Genomic DNA, 24,904 nt, shown 5'->3' on the forward strand with positions numbered 1-24,904 from the left:
GCCTTGCTTCATTAGTGCGCTACTATGACCGCTACGGACAGCCAAGCCGTAGACTATCACAATCCACACATTGCTTGTACAATGTACATAAAGTCTATTTTGATAATATTTTATCATTGGCCTCTCTATTTCCTTTCATGTGTGTTTTTTTATCACCGGTTTCTACCGAAAATAAATAAATAAACATTGCGATGGAAGAAATTTCTCTAGGGAAGTGTGTATCTTGCCCCAGACACAGAGGGGATGAAATGATCCCCTGCCCTTATGGAAGGTGGTAATGAGTAATGATCACGTTGTTGATGTCGTTGTGCGCGTTCCATTGGTCCCCACACTTGTCTAGGGAGCACGTTCCCCTACATAGAACTCTTGCCCAAAAGCAATATAATATCCATATCTTTGAGGGTAAAATTGTTTGATACGATCAATATATATTGGTCTCAAAAATGGTTGTTAATTGTTTCAATATCGTGCACTAAAATCTCGATTGGTTGTGCTTAGTTGATTTACGTGAACATTTAAGTTCTTATAGCATTACCAATCGTTTAGATAATTGGTTTTATATGAACCTGCACAGACATATTTCTATTTAGTCAGCTGTTTATTGGTCTATAATCAAGTTCACAGTAATTAGTCTAATTAGGATTTAAAGAGATTAACTAACTAATTAGTCTAATTGGGATTTAAAAAGATTAATTGGCTAATTTTTAGGATAGAAATTCTCTTATCCTAAAAATCTTGTAAAAGATTATACATCCTTTTCTGCCCCAATGAGGCTTAATAAATTTTCTCCCATTATGGATCTACACAAAATGAAGAAGACTCTTCATGGTTATCATTTCTCTATCTTCGCCCTTCCGGTAAAGTTTGCCTATATGGTAACAATAATTTGGATCAAGATCGCCTCTTGCGCCCAGGGTGCTGCCAAGGGGCATCCAACGGTTGAGCTGTATCGCACACATCCCTAGGTGTGCATCGAGATGTGTGCAGCACAGCTCAACCGCTGGATGCCCCCTGGCAGCACCTTGGGCGCACACCTCCCTGGAGACGAACTAAATTCCAATAATTTGGCATTCTTTTTTGGTAAAGATGATAACATGGCCGTTCAATATCCACAATGTGTCCACATTCAATTGCTTCATCTTATTTTTTTGTACATATTCTCTGTATTACCCTCTATTAATTCCACCTAATTAAGTTTTAATTATAATAATACAATCACATGTCAATATTCACCTAATTAAGTTTTAATTATGTTCTACCAAAAAAAAAAAGTTTTAATTATGACAATACAATCACATGTCAATGAATAATAGATGAAAATAAATCATCTTTTTAGTGAAACATTACACCCCCCCCTAAAAATAAAAAAAGTTAGACATACGATTTTAACACATGGGCAATCCATAACGTGGTCCATGCACCCATCCAATATGGGGTTTTCAAAGGATGTTTTTTTCTCCATTTCTCTCTTTTTTATATTTCTATCTAATTGTCTAATGGAATTTTAACTACAACTACATGACGGGGAAGGGAGTGTCTTATGGCCCAAAGTGAGGAGATGAAAGTCAAACCCATTTAGTAAATATGAGGTAGACATTTATGGTCATTGATGACTATATGGTTCCTTGATTGTCTGGTCAAGGAAAACTTTGTTAGACATCTTCGGAGATGTGGTCTGACATTTTTCCCCATTCTGGAAAAGAGGAGGTGGTTTAATAGCTAAACTAAAATTATTTTTTCTTTTATAGTTGTGTAAATTTATTTTGTTAGGATAATGTATCATAGTCTTTTTAGGTTTTTCATTTTTGTAGAAGGTTGGAAGGGTGACAAAGAAAAGATCAAAACTATATACGGTCAAGTGAAAAGTTATCCTCCTTATAATGTTTTGTCTTGTGTGTCACATAACAAATTGTCATCATGCTTGGTTACATATTCACACTAAGGCTATGTTTGGTTGCTAGAAAAAGAAAAGAAAATTTATTTTTTAATTGAGAAGAGAAATAGACTCATAAATCAATCATTGTGTCATAATATTTTTATTTTCTTATTTTTTTATTTTTAAATTTCTTGAGAACCAAACATAGTTGAGCTTTCCCCTTTTTTATAAAACCATAATATGACTTTTGGATATGAAAAAATAAGTATCAACTTTGAGTAAAGCCTGCTCTTCCAGTATATTCTCGATCAAAATCCGTTTGGAAAAGGAGTACCTTGACCCTCAAATTTATGTATCTTTTGAAATACAAAACTTGCTCTTCCAGTATATTCTTTATTAGATTCTGGTTTGACCATCCACCCAAAATAAAAAAGGATTCTGCCTTGACTATCAAAATTTATTTATTATAAAAAAATAGAGGGAGAGAGAGAGAGATTATCCATTTTATCAAAGGGTCATCTATTTAATCTTATATATGAATATTTAAACTGCCCCTTGTGGCTTTTATCGACCCCCCCTTCCCCCTCCTTGAGGAGGTTTTGGGGACTTTTGCATCCAAAAAAAATATAAATAAATAAAAAAAAATAAAATAAAAAATCAAGGTGTACCTTACAAATAGCTTGAATAAATAACAATGAGGGCAAACATTATATTCCATAAGACTATACAAGGTCATTGTAGTTATCTATATATAATGATGCCAAGACCCAACCTAATTGGTTTGTCAATTTGTCATGACCATCCACTCAACTGACTTTTTCATGTCTGTTGACGATATTGATGAGTATTTTATGGAATATAACATCTGGGAAAAAAAACCCATGACAGCATACAAATTTCTTTATACACCCTCTCACATTCTATCCATGCGATCTACAGTCTCTCTCTTCATATTAAATGGCTCTTAGTGGACGATTCCTTACCAACGATACCCAGTAGTGGGAAACTGCATGGTGATATCATGAGGAACCTCTCCCCATAACATATATTAAATTTGATGAATCTGATAATCTATTAGGATTGACTTTAAGTACCAAAGGACAATTTAATAGAAGAAGAGTTTGCCTATTGAGAGATATACAAGAAAGTCATTCTCGATTTTCCCCGGCCCTATGGCTTTTAAAGAATGGAGAATCTCATTGAAACTAATTGCATTGGTTGGAAACCAAAAGCATCTCATCTCTCGTGAATAATACAATGGAGTGATGTTGTCCTTTCAAAACCCAAAAAGGAAGGAAAATTGAATCAACAAAAATGATAACTTCATTTTATCCCCCTCCCCCACCAAAAAAAAATAAAAATTGCTAACCTCATAGCTTCTATGAATCTCATGAGCCCTACAATCCAATTATATGAAATTTTTTTTATCGCTTCTTTTAATTTTATTGGGGTTCCTTCCAATGCCCAATAAGTCGATATGTGTTATTATTTATGTGAGATTAATTAAACATATCAATCATCGATCAGACGTAAGGGACTCGAGACTTGGAGATTTCCTGATAAAAAAATATAGTTTCTCTCTATCTATGGTAAAAAAAGAATCACTTCATCCATCTCAACTCCCTCTAAGGATGGAATTATTCAATCATACTGACATATCACAATTGGTGAAAAGATTAAACTAGTGAATGAAAACTTAAATTACCAAAAAAAAAAAGGAAAATTCAATAATTGGTCAAGCCAAGTGGCAATGGAAAAAGAGAGATTTTCACAATGAAATGTCACTCTTCCACCATTTATAATACTAAATAATGGAGTTGTGGTGGTCTGTGTCAGAAAAGTATACTTGGTCCATTAGACACCCCAAGTTAAGGGAGGAAGGTGCAAATTTCTCACAAATGGGGTCAATTTGGATCACAAGATTGAATTGTGACACAGGTTGATCGTGATTTCCACCCAATAAAAAAGTAGGAAGAAAAGCCAGATGGTGACTCTAGAACTTGTACGTATTTAATACGTTGAAATTAAAAGTTCTTTTCTTGGACAGTTATACCCCCTTACTTTGCTAGAAAATACATCAGAGTTACACTCTTTATTGGGAGAATCGCCCAATTCCAACTGATTTCGTTCGATTCAAATCAAATTCAGATCGGAGCTTACTGGAGGTGATTCTGGGTTCTCTAGCCTTGTCTACCAAGCAATGGTTTTATTTGGGGTGTCAAAAGTTGGCCCCACCAGTAGACCTAACCTGAATTGACGGGTCAAAGCCCGAGATTGGCCCGATTGATTGTTAGATGTGTCGGGCTCAAGCGGTCACTCGACTAGCACCGACCAAATATTGTGACCGTCTGATAACTGGACGTTAATAGGTCCGCCCGATTAGTCGTTTAAACCTATTTAACCCAATTATCACTCGTTTAAGGACTGTTTATAGCCTAATTAGTCTATTGACCCGTTTAAATCCCGATTAAGCCTATTAACTTGAGACTTGATTATGGAATGAAACGGACCGACCAAATAGAAACATGTCTATGCCTTGAATTATAAGGCCCGATTACCTAAACTAGTAGAGCCAGTGTGGGGCCTCATTAAGCCGACCGAAACCGACGAGTTGACACCCCTATGTTTTATAACTCATATTGAATCAGTCGAGCTGACTCAGAATCAACTTGATCGATTCCAACCAAGTTAGGCTGGGCCAAGGCAAATCCAATTGATTTCAACTGATTCCTAGTCAATTCCAAGATAATTCGTTTTAGAATCAACAGAAACCGATTCCATAGTCCATACCCACTTCCGAGTTATATCCTCACCTCACATGGGGTTTTTACTCTTTCTCTCTTTAGTGGAAATCAAGGATAAGTATTTACCAAAAAAAAAAAAAAAAAAAAAAAAAAAAAAGAAAGAAAGGAAATCAAGGATAAGTTAAAAAGAGACGTAACCTACCAAGGGTGTGTATGGCAACATTCAAAAAAATAAAATAAAATGCAGTTTTGGTATATTCGTGTTTTTTTTTAAGAATAAATTTGGAGCAAAACATGTATATGACGTCTAATTTGTTTTTAGGTTTTTTAAAAATAAATCGTTAAAAAAAGAAAACACATTTTTTGTTCACTGGAGAAACAAATTTAAATTGGTATTTTAAAAATAAAAACACAAATTTGTGACAAAAATCAGCCCAATAAATTCGACTCTCTCCCTCTTCCTATTTGCACCACCATCATTTTTGTTAATTTATATTTTTCCCAATTAGATAGAAGTGTACTGTCCACACCTAGACACAGAGGGGAAGAGAAAAATGATGGCCCCCATCCCATAAAAATCGGAAATCCCACCCTATGATGATATCAATGCACACTCTTTCATTGGCCCCACATGTGTACAAGGACCACGCTCCCCCAAAGAGAACACCGATCCAAAAAAAAAATGAGGAACTCAAATAGCTGATCGAGCACTAAGCCAAGTAGCAAGAGGAGAGGAGGAGAGATTTTCATAATGTGATAGGACACTTTTCCACCGTATGTATAATGCGGTTGTGGTGATCTTTATTTGAAAGGTTTATTAATTTATTCCTAAGCTAAGGGAGGAAGGGATAATTTTGAATCAAATGAGTCAATTTAGATCACAATCATGTTTCGTGCTTTATGTTTCATGAATGAGACGTAATTACCAAGGTATTTGAAGTTCCCAAACTCAAGGGATTCTTCACCCTTTGTGACACAAGCTGATGGTGATTTCGAACCAATAAAAAGCAGGGGAAAAAGAGCTGATCAATTTACCAAAAAAAAAAAGAAGAGCTGATCAATTTACCAAAAAAAAAAAGAAGAGCTGATCATGACTCCCACTAAAGGGCGTATCCCGTGCATGAGGCTCCTGTTGGGGAGGGTCATAATGTATACAGCCTTACCTCTGTTTTTGTCGAGAGGTTGTTTCAGATTGGAACCCATGACATGTTGGTCATAATGTACGCAACCTTACCCCTTTGCTTATACTATATTATTTGCTAAAAATAAAGGGTTTACATACCATTTGATAACCTTATGCATGTTTCTGTTCTGTTTCTCACAAAAAATGCTTTTTGGTGTTTTTGGTTGCAGAAACATATTTATGGGTTGCGAAATGGTGTTTGACAAACCCACCACTGTTCTATCGATATCAACAGTGGAAAAAAAAATCTGCTCCCTTCCCACAACAACCCTCTCTCTCTCTCTCCCATTTCCCGCTGAAACTCTACCCCTTTCCTTGTCACATTCGACTCCACTGAAACCCGAGCCCATCCTTCCATCGAGTCCAGTGACCCATCCCACCCTTGCCTCCCATCTCTTTCGAATCTCTACCAAAACCCCAACCTAAGACCCCTTCTTGGTTCTGCCAGAACCCAGAAAAAAAGGAAGAGAGAGAACGACAACAGAAAAACAGAAGCAGCAAACAAAAAAAAATCGAGTAGAGAAGGGAGATGGGTTACACTAGTTTTGAATCTTTCCCCATCCTTGAGAAAAAGGGAGATGGGTTTGAATATCCCTTCTCAAACTTCAAAGATTAGATTGTTATTTTTTGAACAGTTTTTCTTTACCCGCAATGAAGAAAGACATCTCTTCATTCATGGGTTTTGGCTCTCCAATGAGACTCCTTGAACAGTGAATAAGGTAGTAGGACATTCTTATACTTATACTGGGGAAGATGATTATGGCATCCCAATGGTTGGATTCCTTTCCTCTACGGTGAAAAAAGCTCTCCCTGATTTTTTGAATCCAAGTTGAATGCTTCGACAAGAGTTTAAGGCAGTGTTTGATATGCATTCTAAGTCGATTACGCATTCTTGGATAATGAAAATAGTTGTAATGCGAAATCAACCTAAAATGCATACCAAACACAACTATATATATTTTCCTTCTGAGCTACTCTTAAGAAATGCATTCCAAGAATGCATACCAAACACAACTATATATATTTTCCTTCTGAGCTAATCTTAAGAATATCCAATGGTCCCTGATTATTCAATATTCCAAGAGCCAGGAGCATGGCTTCAAGAATCCGGATCAGATTGGCTGAGGCTTATCCTGATTCTGGCCAATCCAACTCTTCCGATCCTTGTACAAAAAACCCCTAGAGGGCAATAGAACACTGATTCTGATGCCGATTCCAATTCAATTTGGATTAGAATCGGGAAGAACCAATCCTGATCATGATTCTGTGTTTTAAACCCTAGGCAGGAGAGGTGTGGAGCTAGGATTTTCTTGGTTCTGGGGAGAGCAGGAGGGGAATTCCACCCTCTAGAGTCTAGACCCACAACAACCACAATTGATTATATTCAATAGTTTGCAATACGACAAGCATAAAGTAGTGCCTAAAGCCGAACTAAGATTTTTTTTTAACATAAAAGACTATATAGTAGGAATATTCTCACGCTTTAGATTAGCCATTTTTCTAAGAACAATCCTCTTTACCTCGGGGAAAATTGATAATGTGCCACTACGCCATTAAACAAACGTTTATGCCTCTGTGAATATGTAGCTGAAATCAAAGTATAGTCACATGGTTTTTTCCAGCCCAAAAGCTTTGCACTAATGGCACAGTCACAAAGCTAGTTTAAGTTAATCTAAGATTTGTTTGATGGGGACCTACTGCGTAGGTGAGGTGGAAAAGCGCTGATGAAGCACTTAAAAATCCAATCCCAACCTAAATGTGTGTCTGCTGATGTGGCACTTGAACCACTATCTTATTCAAAGTTACATTAAAGCTTTGATTTGTTCATGGGAAAAGTAAAAACCCACTCCTGTACTACACTGTGGGATCCAGTCCCACAACATCCCCTCCCCAGCCTCCCCATCAAACAAACGGCCCCTTAAATAGATTACTTTGCGTTGTCTACTATGGATCTTCTTATTATCATTTGTGGTGCTTTGTTCAACTGTTCATCTAAAGAACAAAATGGGCTTCTATTGTTATTTACTAAAAATCATTTTAAATTTGTTATGGATTATAGAATGACATGATGTGAGGTTGAGGCACAGGCAACGGAACTTCCCCAAGAGTTTCAAGGATCACTGCTTCTGGACAGTAAATCCATAGAGGCTTGGACAGATTCTACGATGCTGGTGAAGATGCTTCCAAAGAAGGATGGGTTGGTTTGGCTTTTTCGAGTGCTTCCATGTTTGGTTTAATATAAAATGCTTTATTAACCAATGTAAATTTTTGTAAATTATAATCCAGTCAGAGAACCATCTCCCTTATTACTGCAACCGAATCTAAGTAAGATGTCTTACACACACCCCCACACACTCCCCCCCCACCCCCCAAAAAAAAAAAAAAAAAAAAAATCTAAGTAGGATGAAAGGGACAAATTATAGATCATCTTTGAGAATTTTAGTAGTTCTTAAAATGTTGTTAAGATAGGCATACATAAGACTGAAGACGAGCAGAGAAGGTTGTTGGCATAAAAACAAGCACCTTGTCTTTTCTTATTTTTGTTGTAGTGTTAGTGTTAGGAATGGGAAGAGGGCAGGTTCGGATGGACAGAGCCAGGGGGTCGCCAGCTACATGGACAATGGTAGGGGTAGGTATGAATGCCCATGCCCAGGCCCAGGCCCATGCCATTTATATTCCTTGAATAAAAAAGGAGAAACCCCAAAGTGGAAAGTTCTTATTATTATATTTTAATCTGTAGTCCATTTGAAAATGGTTTCACCTTTATATATTTTGGGGGTAAACCACTCAAGTGGAAAGTTTTTATTATTATATTTTAATCTGTAGTCCATTTGAAAATGGTTTCACCTTTATATATTTTGGGGGTAAACCACTCAAGTGGAAAGTTTTTATTATTATATTTTAATCTGTAGTCCATTTGAAAATGGTTTCAACTTTATATTTGGGGGTAAACCACTCAAGTGATGATTCAAAATCCACTTCAAGAGTATAGAGGTTGGTACCATAGACTAGCAACCAAATCATATTTTCACTTCTATGATTGAAATTATATTCACATTTTGTTGCACCAAATGCTTCTAGATGATACCAGTTAATTCTTAAAAAACAAAAGAGTATCTTAGCATATGGGACTATATTCTAAAGATGATTAGGGGATTGAAAGGTCTGAAAACTTAGGCTTCCTTTGTTTTCAATATTAAGGCTGAGCTTTTCATTCTAACAAAATGAAAAATAGTTCTACTGAGATATAGAGGATCGTGGCCCATCATTGATAATCTCCTACGTAAAAAACCAGTGTAGGCGACTTTTCTGTAAAACAAATTGGATGATTTTATGTTCCTCCTTTCATTTTCAACCCTTCTATGTCAAGACATACTTAGCCAAATGAATGAAGCCATAGCTGTTAGAACTGCTCTCAAAAGTTTTTCTTCTAATACCAACATATGGCAACATTAATCCAAGAATAATGACAGGCTGGGCACCAGTGATGATAAAGGATAATTCTCCATTCATTGCTCATATAAACTATGGACATACATAGTTACAGCGCAGGAATCAGAAACCAGAGACATCAGGCAGGGACTCCATGAGGCAGCATTCATGATGGAAAGGAAAGTAGTGTGTGACCATACTCACAGCAAATGGTGGACTATCTCAGAGTTTGGGATGGCAAGTAATGGCCATGGGAACTGTTTACTATCTTATTTAATATTACCTGCTTTATACAAACTTTGGAATCTGTAAAACTGCCGGAGGAACAGGAATATAGGGACCTATGCTTAATAATCTGGCCAATAAAGCTAGATGTGAAAAGATTTCTGCTAAGCTAATGATGTGTATGTGAGAGAGAGAGAGAAGCTAGAGCTTATCCACCAAGAGAGTGGACAAAATCAATTTCCTAAAAGACCCTTAAAAAAGGCTATAGTCAATCTACTAACAGGACCAAACATTTCTCACCTCAAGTTTGATAGGGACCAAAGAAGCTGCTGTCAAACGTCTTTGATGTAAATCACAAGTCCACGTGTAGCCGCAGGAACAAGCCCCAAAACCAATCCAGTGTAGTTGTGGGATTCAACTGCTTTGAGAAGCAGCCTGGTTTGATGATGTAGCGGTTTTTTGTTGGTTCGATTGCGCATCTCATAAGGCAGCCTAAGTCCAGATTTCGTAGAGAAACATGAAGAAGAAAAGACCAAAACACTGTTCACATGAACAGTGTCACAACCTATATTTGCTCAGTTTGGGAATACTTTTTAGTAGATCTGCCGATCTGGTGAGCCCCATAGCCAGCTGGATGAGATCAATTTGAAGACTCAATTGCCAATGCATGGAGGAGTCTCCTACAGATAATTAGGATTATTTCCTTTAATGCGGTAAAGACTAAAGAGGAGGTATTTACTCAGATTTGATGGGCCCACATGACAGCTTTCGTGGAGTACTTTGAATCCAAAAAGGTTGCTGCCTTGTGTGGGGTTTTAGAGGTTGATTATTTTAGTTATTTCTAGATTAGGAATAGGAGTTTTATTTTAATTGGACTTTTGTTTTGAGATATTTCTAGAAGAATTTAGGATGTGTAATCAGTTGAAATTAAAAATAAAGGAATAGGCTGATAACCAGCCAAGTCTAGTTTGAGGAAAAAAAGAATGAGCTTGGTTAAAGGCATTAATGGCTGTGAGAGACAGGTACGGTGAGAGGCCGTGGGTGAGAGACCCATCCCTATCCCCCTTTTTCTATCTATCCATCTTCTCTATTTACTATTTTATTCTTTGTTTCTCTTCTGGTTTTTATTTTAATCCCTGCAAATCTGAGATCAACCAAGGTCCCAAACTACTGCTGGGATTCATTCATTCAATAGAAGATTTCATGGTACCTTAGTTGCTGATTGAAGAAAGCCTTAAAATACCCTATGGATGCTGTTCTTCATTGAGCCTTAAAATACCCTATGGATGCTGTTCTTCATTGAAGAGTATACAATCTTCCTGTAGAATTGGTTGCAGCCTAGCTATTCTACATTAGTCTTCTTTAACAAAACAAGGCCAACCTGCACTTCTCATGCTTGCAAAGAGACCCACCAAGAACTAGGCCTGAGAGACTAGAACTTGAAGTCCTCTACTGAAGATGAACCATTTCTCCACAATTCCATTCTTTCCTCTCATCTATGAATAAGACTACATCACATGATCCACTAACTTATGTCCTGAGAACTCCTTTCTACCCACCCAACACCCCCCCCCCCCCCAAAAAAAAAAGGAAAGAAGAGAAACTCCTCTCATAGAGGAATTCTGCCGAAGGGTTTTATTGGATTTTAGAAAAATCCTCCTCCTCTACTAGAACCATCACCTCTGGCAATACATTGTGCAGAACAAAACAAGTAATATTTTCAACAGGAATTCTCCTGGGAACAAGGAGTTGGTGGGTTAGGCAGTTAACTATCAGTGATTGATGCACTTCAATTCCCTCATAATCTCCTTCAAAGCTGACATCTGATCAAACCAGAATGATAGATTGATCCAATCAGGTTGACATCTGATCATGCATCTTCCAAGTTCCATCCATCTGTTGATGAGACAATACCTTTCTCTCTTTCTCCACACCTAGTGTGTTAAATTCCCACATAGATCCTGTGATTCCACTGCAAATTGCATTACGTCTTTAGATCATTCAATCAGCACAACAGATTTCAGTCTTGCCCAACTGGTTCCCCCTACCCTCACACCCCATTTTCTTCCCTCTCTTTCCACCTTGATGATTGGGAAGCTGTTTAATAGTTAGTTTTCAGAGGTGATAATAGGACTACAATCCATGATTTTGGTGGAAATGCTAAAGGTAGGGAAAATAGAAGGAATGAGATACCCGGGGTTCTCCTATTCCTTTTGGAAGAAAGAGAGACAATATTTTCGACAGCTTAATTTCTACGGTTGAAAACAAATTTGGTCGAGAGTTTGAACTTCTGAACCTGGGAGGCAACACTAGTCAAATTGACTCCTCAACCATCCCAAGCGATCTAATGTCAGCCTTTTTGCTACCAAAGTCTGTTGGGTAAAAGCTTGACCATTATAGAACAACTTTTTTTGGGGAAGATCGAAATACAAGAAAGTTTTACTTGAAAGACTGGATTCAAGGAGTTGACCAAAGACTGGTAAATATAGTTGTTTTGGAATCTAGTATTAATATTTGAAAGAATCCTTGGATCCAAAAATTAAAAAAGTCGAAACTCTATTTCCTCAAAAGTTAACTTAGGCCAGAAAGGAACGGGATTGGCATACCTGTTACTCCTCCTTCCCTCAAAATGTTGTTACCAAAGTTCTCAAAAGATATCTATCATTAACAAAAAGAATAACAAATATGCCTCAATGAAACTGGTTATTTCCCTTGCAAATGTGCTTACCATCTCATCACTTCAGCTTGATCAATAATCACGTCTCCCATTCTAAATAAATATGGAAAACTATATGAGAAAATTATTGGTCCTCCCAACAACCAATTTATTCATTTGAACTGTATAAATAATTTTCTCCCAACTAGAAATCTGCAGACTTTGGTTGCTCCTGATGTTGATATCGTGTTATACAGTAAGTTTGAGCTAGAAAATAATTGGCATATTTGTCTCTTATGCCCTTTTGCTAGTCTTCCTTGGTCAGCTTCACTCTTGTGATATAAACCAGCTAACTTCTCGGAAACTTTATGCCAAACCTAAGAGATTTTATTTGGGGTTGTAAAGACCTCCAAAGAAAGGAAAACTAAAGCTGCTTGCAAAGATATAAAGCAGTTGCATTAGGCATCAATCCAAGCTTGGGAGGCCTACAAGGTGCTGGTTGAACCTACTGAGCTGATATTGACCTCCAGGTAGTTATATTATAGATTGAACTTTTTTTTTGGGGATTTCATTGTAATGGGCCTAATGTATAAGCCCCTAAAATGAGGATAAAGTTAGTACATGGGATTAGTAGTCAAGTGTTTGAGTTAGATTAGGATACTAAGCAGTTAGAGTTTTGGTTTGAGCTTATTACATTATTGAGTGTGTGAAGAGTGATTAGGAGTCTTTTTCTGAGTGAATTTAAGAATTTTAATAGGCCTTTATATATGTAACACCCCCACAAATAGAAATAATTTCAAATAAAGAAAGAGTTTTGGTGTTGTTGAGCACTACATACGGGATTGATATCCGATACCTGATTTCTTCTTTCTCTTATTCTCTCTTCTTCCTCATAAAACTCGGTTAACCGTCACTTTTTGGTGGTGATTCGTTTATGGAGTGAAGATGATGTAGCCTAGGTGAAATAAATCTCACTTAGGACCAGGTTCTGTCTTAGGGTTGGCCGAATGGGCAGATTAGGGTTATTAGGGCAAAGTTAGGGTTAGGAATGGGAGATTGGGTTAGGGTCTTATAGGGTAATTGTTATACCCGCACCCCGGGAGTATAATTAATTATTATTTCTCCCTCATGACGTGTAGATACCGCTACCTTGTATGCTGGTGACCTATTCTTGATGATGGTCAAACCCAGCTACAAAATTATTGACCATGATACGGGTTTGCCTGTGGAGGAAACTATTCGGGGTCATGGGTGACGCACCATGGCAATGGAGAAGTAAGTTCTAGCCCTTAATGTATTTATTTACCCTTCCCTTCGATGTCCTCGAAGTACGAGTCAAGGTTTGGCCGCCTGGGCTATTTTAATTGTATAGGGAATATTTTGTTTGTGGGTCCCACTTGCCTTGGGAAGCGTGTGAAGGATTTATGACCCCATATTATGTGGATCCCGCCCCTTTAGTAAACTTCTTTCCTATTTAGAACTAGTGGGTCGACCCATTTAGCTCTCATAACCCATATGGTTTAATGACCCATTTAACTTGGACCGACCCATTTAACCTACTTGACCCATTTGACTAGTTGAACCTAAAAATGGGTTTTTATTCTATTAGTACCCAACCAAATGGACCCTAAAGCATCACTTACCTTAAATAGACTAAAGGGCTTTTACTTCTCATTACTATTCTCACCTAACCTAAAACGTGGAGGAAAGAAAGAGGAAGGAGAGAAAGGAGAAGAGGTGTGGAGGAGCTTGAAAGGGGGCTTGAGGATCTTGCTTCTTGGAGCCTCAACGTGGAGTATCACTTCCTTGAGGTAGATAAGCCATTATGGCCCTCTCCCTTCTTTTATTTTGGGTTTTGGAGTTGGGAGATGGGAAAGAATCGATCTAGGGTTTACTTTGGAACCCAAAAATCGATGGAAACTCATGGCCTTGATTTTTGTGGAGCTATTTGACTCCATTGGCTAACGTCAAAGCTCCCAATCCCATCCCAATCGATAGACATAGGGTTTCTATCCTATTATGCTCTAAATGAAGTCCTCTTGCTTTCCCCCTCTTGAATCATTGGGTTGCATAGGCCTAAAGAGGTCTTAGGACCCTAATGTGCCAAGGAGAAAGCCCTCTTGGTATTTCCTTTCCTCCAATCTACTTGGAAATGGAAGCCTTGGTGAATAACCCTTTAATTTTGAGGTTTGGAGACACGCGGTTTTACCTGTGGTTTCAAGACCTACGAGAAACCGCCCCTACAACCACCCTAAGACCATCCTCTTAAGAAGCTCTCTGTTACAGTCGGTTTTACCTGCGGTTTCATATACCCTGAGAAACCACACGTAAAACTGCACCTAGCAGAACCCTTCCTAAGCCCCTGTTAAGGTTGGATTTACATGTGGTTTTAAGTTTGGGCATGAAACCACCCATAAAACCACCCTACCTTTAAAGTCTACAACTTAGGTAATTTGTGGGGGACCTTTTTGGGGATCCTCTCCTTTGACATAATTAACCCTATTCTCACTCTTTCACTAGGTTAAATCTTCCATTTTTGCAACGTGCTACTTAATCGCGGCGACATCTTCTAGCTTCGGGATATAACACCTAGGGTGAGTGGGTTTGGTTGTTTGGGCTTGTTATTAATATTTGCATTATGTATCATGCTATTAGTATAATTTCTTAAGCATGTTTGTGTATTTGCATACTTTATTAAATGATTGATATGATGATGTTGTGGTTGCTTTTCATTTCTTATCAGGTTACGGTGTCGGTGAACGCCAGTGCCGGAGCCCCGGATTATATATATAATATCTTTGATTGAATGTAATATTGAACTGTATGCGCCGTGCCGTGCTGGTAACCGGGCACTAAACCAGATGAAAAGTTGATGCGCCCGGATTACCTCTCGGGATGATAGGAATTGCATGTAGTATATCTGTGGCTAGGACCTGCACCCTTGTGCTACGACCCTTACCAACAGGGGTTTAGGTGTTGGGTAAGCAGTACACCGGATTCTGTGGAGGTGGGAGAGGCCAGTATGGTTATCGGGGTCTGCCCTTGGGTGGTTTTGGTGGCTTTGACCGGCATAGGCCCCCGGTGACAATTGAGGTTCATTGTGGTGATAAGTTAAGTGACCCACAGTGTTTCCCGAGTTGTCACAGTAGCATATACCTTTGACTTAGTTGTGATGATAGGTGGAAAATTTATTTAACATATGCATGCATCATTGGACTATGTGAATTGTGTGTTTGTGCATCCCCATCCCCTCACTGGTTCAGTGGAGCTAACCCCCTCCTGTACAAATTTTTTTTAGATTATGATGCAAGTACGGAGGAGCCGGAAGCTGTGTTTGAGGAACATGGCGATGGGTGTCCTTGTGAAGATTGCACCTACGGCGTGAGGATACTTGGGACTTGTTCCCCTTTTGTCATTTTAGGGCTTAAAGCCTATGTATAAACATTTACTGTTATACCCTTGTTGATAGTTATTAGATGGTAATGGAAAATGGATTAATTACAGTATTTATCATCTAGGCTTTGATTATCTTGTAACTATTTGATTTTATATGCTTCCGTAAAACTATTGATCTTTTGGAATGTAATATTCCCTTTTCGCACTCTGATATTATATGGCTTTAATATTGGTTATGACTGTGCGTTGGGACACTGTGTCAGTGATCCTGGTAGCTTAATGGGATGACACGCATCGTCCTAGTTACCCCTTATATTATATTATATCCCTTGTCTGGGATGGGGGCGTGACAGTAATGTTCTGCAGATTTTTAGGAGTCTATTAGAATAGGTTTTAATAAGGTTTGAATAAGAAATAGAAATTCAGAAATATTAGGGCTAGGGTTTTGGGTTTTCAGATTTAGGATCTAAGCTGAAACTAGGGTTTAGGAGCAGATTTAGGGGCTGGGCTTTAGGTCGAGTTTTCCTAGCAGGGAGGGGGTGGTTCGGCTGGACTTTGGTGGGGTTTTGATGGCTGGTTAGGTCTAGGTAGATTTTAGGGTTTCTGGGTTTTTATGTTGAGGGAGGGATTTAGGGTTTGTAGTGGATAGGTGAGGCTGCAATTGAGATCGAGTGGGAGGGTTACTGTGATGGACCTGTGGTTAGGTTTTGAGTGTAATCTGATGAGGGGATAGGGCTGTGATGAATGTAGAGGAAGCTAGGGTTTGGGGAAGTCGATTAGGTTAAATGGAAGTAAGAAGAAGAGATGATAAAGTTGCAAGAAATTGTAACTCTTACTGGAATTGCAGAATTTTCAGCAGCAGCAACCTTGAAGAACTTGAAGAAGACCTCCTGACCTTCACAGTGCAAGGAGTCGCAGGTTTCCCCACCCTTCACCACCTTGAGTCCACAAGGATATAGGCTCGCAGAGGAGCAGGAGCAGCAGTCGAGTGCAGCAACTCAGATCTGAAACAGAGATTTTTTTTAAGCTGAAAAGATGTGGGGGAGTGATGCAGATCCAAGTTCACGCAGGAAGAAGAAGAGCAGCCTTTGAGCAGCCTTTGATTTTCGTTGGAGCCTTTACTTGTTTGTTCTTTTATGCTAGGGTTAAAACAGTCTTTTATTGCTTATGTTCTTCCCTCCACGATTTTAGAGGGATAGGTTGCTTTATTTGTTTGTTTTATTTGTTTAAACTTGTACTCCCATTTAGAGTACAAGTATGCTGATTGTAATTAGGAATCACCACTCCTAATCTGACTAGGATTGCTTCTAGGATTAGGACTGGAACTCCCAGTTCAAGTCTGATTATTTGTAAGGCCTTTTGGCCCCCCCTTTCGTTATAAATAAGATAAATCGTGGGCAGGCCCCCCACTTATTATTGCATAAAAAAAACTGTGTTTCAGATCCGAGATTGCTGCCATCGAGCCGCGCCTCGCTCCATCTGCGAGCCTGCATCCTTGTGGACTCAAGGTGGTTAAAGGGTGGGTTCTCCTACGACTCCTTGCCTTGTGAAGGTCGGGAGGTCTTCTTCAATCTTCAAGCTGTTGCTGCTCCTGCACATTAACCCTGCAATTTATCCATTCAACCCTCAACCCCATTAAACCTGCAACTCCTACTTCAACTAGGACTCCATTATAATTCCAGATCTAACCATCACCTTCAAACCCTATTCTCAGTCCACCTTCCCTACATCATTCCCCACACTCGACCTCAGCCCTAGCCTATAATTCCCACTCTAACCCCTTCATCTCTTCACTCCATTAAACCCTAAAGCCTGTGACCCGATTCTGCCCAAAATTGCAGAAACTCAAAACTTCTCCAAACCCTAATATCTTTATACCATTAAGATCTCTGAAACCTGCCTTTTAAAACCCTATAAACCCCATTGTCATTACTTAGCCCTAACCCTAGATTTTGCCTTAATAACCCTAATCTGCCCACTCGGCCAACCCTTAGACAGAACCTGGTCCTAAGTGGAAGTTATTTCACCTAGGCTACATCAAATTGGTATCAGAGCCATGGCTGAACATGGCAGCCCTGCTATGGATCCCACACGACCACCCCAACCTGATTCCCTTGCTGCCATCATGGCTATGCTGCAGAAGATCTCAACAGACCAGCAAGTTCTTGGTGATCGAATGACAGCCATGGAACAAAAGCAAGCTGCGCCTATTATAAACAACCCTCTATACGTAGAGGAAGATCGGCTACAAGTCCATTCTGAAGTTCATGGCACTCTGGGAAGGAATGAGCACTATAGAGATCATTCCAGACGTCACAGGGACCACAGAGATCAGTCTAGACATGACCGAGGCTACAGGGATCGAAGAAGATATGACACGGATGACTACAGAGAAGATAGGGACAGAACTACTGAAGCACCTCGAAGACCTATTTTGAGGAATATTTGAGATCCTACTTCACTGGAGATGAAGCCCAGAACAGAAGATTTGATACACAGAAGGTCAAGCTAGAACTGAAAGAGTATGATGGGACTGGTGATCCACAGAAATTCTACGACTGGCTTGCTGCCCTAGATGACTACTTTGATTGGTATGATTTGCCTGAAGATCGAAAGATGAGACTGGCACGCACTAAATTAATTGGTGCTGCTCGAGACTGGTGGCGCAAGACAGAGAGGGATATGGAACGTGAAGGTAAAGCACCTACCAACTGGGAGGATATGAAGTATGATTTGAAAGAGAAGTATTTACCAAGACACTATACAGCTCAGATGCAAGACCAATTCAACTCCCTTCGTCAAGGGAATATGACTGTATCCGAGTACATGCAGAAGTTTGATTCTCTCTCATCTCGCACCGACACAATAGAAAGTGCTACTCAAATGTTGTCCCGATTCCGATTGGGATTGAGATCTGACATCCTCAGAGCTATTGGCGTTGTGGATGTTCTGGACGTCAAGGATTGCTTTGAGAAGGCATTGAAGGCAGAAGACCTATTGAACACTACTAGAAGGTTTGGTTCTACTGCTGTCGACACCAGAAAATCTTTTCCAGCATCCAAACCAACTAATGGTTACAATAGAGGTAATAACACCACTGCTGGTTCTACACGGACAGCCCCTTACACTGGTAGCTCTTCACGTGTGGACAAGGGTAAAGCCCCAATGACTACCAGTGAGTCCAACACCTGTTATCGCTGCAATGAGAAGGGACACTATGTAATGTAGTCCTAGAATAGGAATTAATCCCACTAGGAACCAAGTAGAACCAAGCTTAGGGTAAGCCTGCTGTTTAGGGCTGATTAGGGGCTGTTTTAGGGCAAAATTAGGGTTTAGGATGGGAATTTGGGAATGGGGTTTATAGGGTTTTAATCTGCAGGTTTAGAGGGTCATTATGATATAAAAATATCTGGATTTGGTTAGGTTTCAAAATTCTGCAGATTTAGGGTTAGGGTTTCGGGTTTTGTAATGAGGAAAAACAACTAAAATTATGGTTTAAAGTAGGATTTAGGGGCAGGGCTTAAGGTCGAGTGTCAGAGGGACTAGGGGGAAGGTTCGGCTGCAGCAAGGAGGTTTTCTGATGGCTGAATATGTCCCAGCAGAAAATTAGGTTTTTTTAGGGTTTAAAGGATAAGAGGGATTTTAGGGTTTGGCTGGACAGAATGGGCAGCAAGTCTGGTCGAGTGGGGGAGATGGTCTGGGAAGGCTGTGCTCTGATTTTGGTGTAAAACAGAGGTAGGATGATGGCTGGATAATGCCTAGATGATCTAGGGTTTTGGAAATTCAAATAGAAAAACAAGAGGGATCGAATGGGGGAGGGAAGGAAACTAAAACAGAAATTTAAATCTCAACTTACTATAGGATTCCACCGGCAGCAAGTTAAGGGATGAAGGATGAAATCACCTTCGAAGAGAGACCCTCCCAGCCGTCACGGCGTAAGGAGTCGCAGGATTCCACCCACCCTTCCACCTTGATAACCCACAAGGATGCACACACTCTTGAAGAGCAAGGAGCAGCAGCAAGACAGCCACAAATTCTGTATTTTAATTTCAAATCTCAATGTGGGGGAGCCTCCCACGGTTGCTTTATTTATAATTAAAGGCCAAAGGCCAAATCCTAATACAATCTAACTTCCTCTTCACTTAAAATCGTGGAAGAGATCTAATTACAATCAAATTACTAATTTAAAACAGTAAAATATCTTAACTACCCCTACTAACTTAAAATAAGAGAATCTAACTTAAAAACAACTAATTTAAAGTAGATCCCATGTTAGCCAATAGGATATAAGGACCTATTGACCAATAGGAACACTTCACTTAAATTGGACCAATTGAACCAATTGGATGCAACCAATTCTAAACCGGTTCAATCTAAAAATAGGAAAATAAACTAAGTATTGGACTAATCCCGTATGCAACCTATATGCCCCTAATTTAGGCTCATTAAAGTGGCCTAATACATAAAAAACCCTTGGGAACAAAGGCCCAACATGTATATAACCCAACCCTAGGCCTATTTCTAAAGAAATAAGCCCTATTTGGTGATCATTCTGCATCACTATGCTAAGGACTGCCCACAACGACAACGGCAGATTCATGTAGCTGAAAAGGAGGAAGAAAGCCCTGATGAATTTGATGAACAGGGTATTTATGCATTACCCCCCGAAGATGGTGATGATGGGACTGCTTATTTTGACGACTTGGGTGATGAATTTGAAGATACCCGAGGTGTACACGTAGTAGCACGTATATTGAGTGCTGAATCCAAAGGTGAAGATTGGCGACGTAGTTGCATCTTCTATACCCGCTTGCGAGCAGGTGAGCGCACAACCCAGATAATTGTTGATAGTGGTAGCTGCGTTAATGTTGTGTCTGAAGATCTTGTGGAGAAGGCGAATCTGAAATTTGAGAAGCACTCGATGCCCTACAAAGTTTCCTTATTGAATGGGAATAAGCTTGATGTGAACAAGCGATGCTATGTTCCCTTACAAGCCCAAAAATATTCAGAGGAAATTTGGTGTGATATCATTCCGATGAGAATGACTAATGTCCTACTAGGGAGACCGTGGCTTTATGACAATGATGTTGCTCTCCTAGGAAGAAAAAACCTCTGTGTGTTTCAACATAAAGGAGAAGAGATCAAGTGGTACCCACTTAATTTGCCTGTAGAAATACGGAAACATCGTGTCATGCGCACTAATCAAAAGGGGACAGAATCTGAAAATAAATTGCTAGCTGTTCCACAAAGGGAATTTGAACAAATCAGCCATGATACGGGACTGGTTCTTGCCTTGGTGACTCAAGAGGTTGCTGCCCAAACCGAACAGAAGTTTGCACAACCCATCAAGGATCTATTGCAGGACTTTTCAGATGTAGTACCCGAAGAACTGCCCAATGAGTTGCCACCACTCAGAGATATTCAACATGCCATCGATTTGGTACCTGGTGCTATGTTACCAAATCTGCCCGCCTACAGGATGAGCCCCTCGGAGCATGAAGAGCTTAATAAACAAGTTGGAGAGCTTCTCAAGAAGGGATTTATTGAAGAAAGCATAAGCCCTTGTGCTGTTCCAGCCTTGTTGACACCAAAGAAGGATGGTTCATGGCGCATGTGTGTGGACAGCCGAGCTATCAACAAGATCACCATCAAGTATAGGTTCCCAATTCCTAGGCTTGATGACATGCTAGACATGCTGTCCGGTTCTAAGATCTTCTCCAAGATTGACCTCCGCAGTGGATACCATCAGATCCGCATACGGTCTGGAGACGAATGGAAGACAGCCTTCAAGACGAAAGATGGATTATTCGAGTGGAAGGTCATGCCCTTTGGCCTGACGAATGCACCTAGCACCTTCATGAGAGTCATGACCCAGGTACTTCGCCCCTTCATCGGTAAATTTCTTGTTGTTTATTTTGATGATATTTTGGTATACAGTAAAGACCCAGATGAGCACATAGACCACCTGAAACAAGTTCTCAGATTACTCCGGCAAGAGAGGTTGTTTATCAATTTAAAGAAATGTTCCTTCATGCTGCCCAAGGTTATTTTCCTTGGTTTTATAATTTCTTCAAAGGGTGTTGAAGCTGATCCGGAAAAGGTCCGAAGCGTTGTTGAATGGCCTACTCCGAAGACATTTATTGAAGTGCGAAGCTTCCATGGTTTGGCTTCTTTTTATAGGCGATTCATTTGCAATTTCAGTGCCATCATGGCACCCATAACCGAATGCACCAAACAGAACAAGGGTCCGTTCGCATGGACAGCAGCCGCTCAAAAGGCCTTCGAAGTGATTAAGAAGAAGATGACTGAAGCTCCGGTGCTACGCCTGCCCAACTTTGACCATATTTTCAAAGTTGCTACTGATGCTTCCCATGTTGGTCTAGGCGGGGTTCTTATGTAGAATGGGCACCCTATTGCATTCTACAGTGAGAAACTCAATGATGCCAAGACTCGGTACTCTACTTATGATATAGAGCTTTATGCTGTTGTTCAGGTCTTGCGGCATTGGAGACACTACCTTATTGGCAAAGAGTTCATCCTGTACACTGATCATGAGGCACTCAAGCACCTCCACTCACAAAAGTCCATTAGCACCGCCTGGTGCTAAATGGGTTGCATATTTACAGGATTTCAACTTTGCCCTCAAATACAAGTCAGGAAAGGAAAATAAGGTCACTTTCTCAGCCCATGCACTTAGCATCGAGCAGATCAGAGACGAGTATGCTAGTGACAAGGACTTTCAAGTCCTATATGCTGATTTGAAGCAGGGTGGACAGCACCCTAAGTACTCCTTGCATGATGGTTACTTGTTCTTCGGAACCCGGCTGTGCATTCCCGATTCGTCCTTACGACACCACATTATTAGGGAGTTACATGGAGGAGGTTTAGGAGGACACTTCGGGAAAGATAAAACCATCTTACAGGTAACTGATCGGTACTATTGGCCTCACTTGGCCAAGGATGTAGAGCATGTAATCAAGCAGTGCCGACTTTGCCAGCTAGCTAAAGGTACCAAGGAAAACACAGGCCTCTACTCACCACTGCCGATTCCTCACCAGCCATGGGTTGACCTCAGTATGGATTTCATACTTGGTCTACCCCCTACTAAAGAGAGATTTGACTCCATCATGGTGGTGGTTGACAGATTCACCAAGATGGCACACTTCATTCCTTGTCGAAGAACACTTGATGCTTCCCACATTGCCAAGCTATTCTTCAAGGAGATTGTTCGCATCCATGGGTTACCCAGTACCATTGTATCCGATCGTGATGTGAAGTTTATGAGTTATTTCTGGAAGACTCTATGGCTGAAAACAAACACCAAGCTTTTGTTCTCTACTGCATTCCATCCCCAGACTGACGGACAGACAGAGGTAGTCAACAGGAACCTTGGTAATTTGCTACAGTGTTTGGTCCGAGATTATGAGAAGACATGGCCCTCTATCCTTGACATTGCTGAGTTTGCATACAGCAGCTCCGTGAACAGGACCACCGGTCGTACTCCCTTCGAGATTCTTCTTGGGATACAACCCCGCCGCCCGATTGATCTCATTCCCTTACCCCCTCAAGCTCGGGTAAGTATTGAAGCTGATGAGTTCATTCGTCATATCACCGAAGTGCATGCAAATGTTCGGCGCAAGATTGCACTCAGTTATGATCACTACAAGGCCACTGCCGACAAGCATCGCCGGTTCGTTGAGTTCAAGCCAGGCGACATGGTCATGGTACGGGTGAATCCAGAGAGACACCAACCGGGTGTCAACAGTAAGCTCCATCCAAAGAAGATGGGTCCATATAAGGTGCTGAAACGTATTGGACCTAATGCTTATGTTCTAGAGTTACCTGATGATATGGGCATAAGCAATGTTTTCAACGTGGCTGATCTATATTTGTACATGGGGCATCATTCCGATGATGGCAATTCAGAGCACATGTTGCGGCTGCCCCAACTGAAGCCACCTCCAGAAGATGTGATTGAAGAAGTTCTGGATGATATGCACAAGACGACTCGTCAAGGCACCGGTTATCACTCTTTCCTTGTCAAGTGGAAAGGTCGACCACGCCAGGACAGCACTTGGATACATGCTGATGATTTCAGGAGGCTCGATCCGGAGTTGTATGATCGCTACATGGCATTCACCCATTCATCGGAGATGAATGTTTCTAAGCCGGGGAGAGCTGATGCAGATCCAAGTTCACGCAGGAAGAAGAAGAGCAGCCTTTGAGCAGCCTTTGATTTTCGTTGGAGCCTTTACTTGTTTGTTCTTTTATGCTAGGGTTAAAACAGTCTTTTATTGCTTAGTTCTTCCCTCCACGATTTTAGAGGGATAGGTTGCTTTATTTGTTTGTTTTATTTGTTTAAACTTGTACTCCCATTTAGAGTACAAGTATGCTGATTGTAATTAGGAATCACCACTCCTAATCTGACTAGGATTGCTTCTAGGATTAGGACTGGAACTCCCAGTTCAAGTCTGATTATTTGTAAGGCCTTTTGGCCCCCCCTTTCGTTATAAATAAGATAAATCGTGGGCAGGCTCCCCCACTTATTATTGCATAAAAAAAACTGTGTTTCAGATCTGAGATTGCTGCCATCGAGCAGCTGCCTCTGCTCCATCTGCGAGCCTACATCCTTGTGGACTCAAGGTGGTTAAAGGGTGGGTTCTCCTACGACTCCTTGCACTGTGAAGGTCAGGAGGTCTTCTTCAATCTTCAAGCTGTTGCTGCTCCTACACATTAACCCTGCAATTTATCCATTCAACCCTCAACCCCATTAAACCTGCAACTCCTACTTCAACTAGGACTCCATTATAATTCCAGATCTAACCATCACCTTCAAACCCTATTCTCAGTCCACCTTCCCTACATCATTCCCCACACTCGACCTCAGCCCTAGCCTATGATTCCCACTCTAACCCCTTCATCTCTTCACTCCATTAAACCCTAAAGCCTGTGACCCGATTCTGCCCAAAATTGCAGAAACTCAAAACTTCTCCAAACCCTAATATCTTTATACCATTAAGATCTCTGAAACCTGCCTTTTAAAACCCTATAAACCCCATTGTCATTACTTAGCCCTAACCCTAGATTTTGCCCTAATAACCCTAATCTGCCCACTCGGCCAACCCTTAGACAGAACCTGGTCCTAAGTGGAAGTTATTTCACCTAGGCTACATCAGGGAGCCTCCCACGAATTGTCTATTTATAATAAAAAGAGGGCCAAAGGCCTTACACAAATATGTAGACTAGGACTAGGAATCCTAGTTCTAAATCCTAACACCAACCAATCCTAATCAAACTAGGACTGATCTGAAATCTAATAAATACACTTGTATTCTAACTAGGAGTACAAGTTTAAACAAATAAAAAAACAACCTATCCCTCTAAAATCGTGG

At 40.2% G+C, this 24,904-nt stretch overlaps 1 long non-coding RNA gene across 1 annotated transcript; it reads right to left on the reverse strand.

Moving 5' to 3' along the window:
• Nucleotides 1-2,153: 2,153 nt before the first annotated feature.
• LOC122648610 lies at nt 2,154-23,413 on the reverse strand. Its single transcript, XR_006331104.1, has 3 exons — nt 23,265-23,413; nt 11,473-11,485; nt 2,154-2,164 (listed from the first exon to the last, which is right to left on the reverse strand). It is a non-coding gene; the product is annotated as an uncharacterized LOC122648610 (long non-coding RNA).
• Nucleotides 23,414-24,904: the final 1,491 nt, after the last annotated feature.

The sequence above is a fragment of the Telopea speciosissima genome, chromosome 1, assembly GCF_018873765.1.
Source record: "Telopea speciosissima isolate NSW1024214 ecotype Mountain lineage chromosome 1, Tspe_v1, whole genome shotgun sequence".
Lineage (NCBI taxonomy): Eukaryota > Viridiplantae > Streptophyta > Magnoliopsida > Proteales > Proteaceae > Telopea > Telopea speciosissima.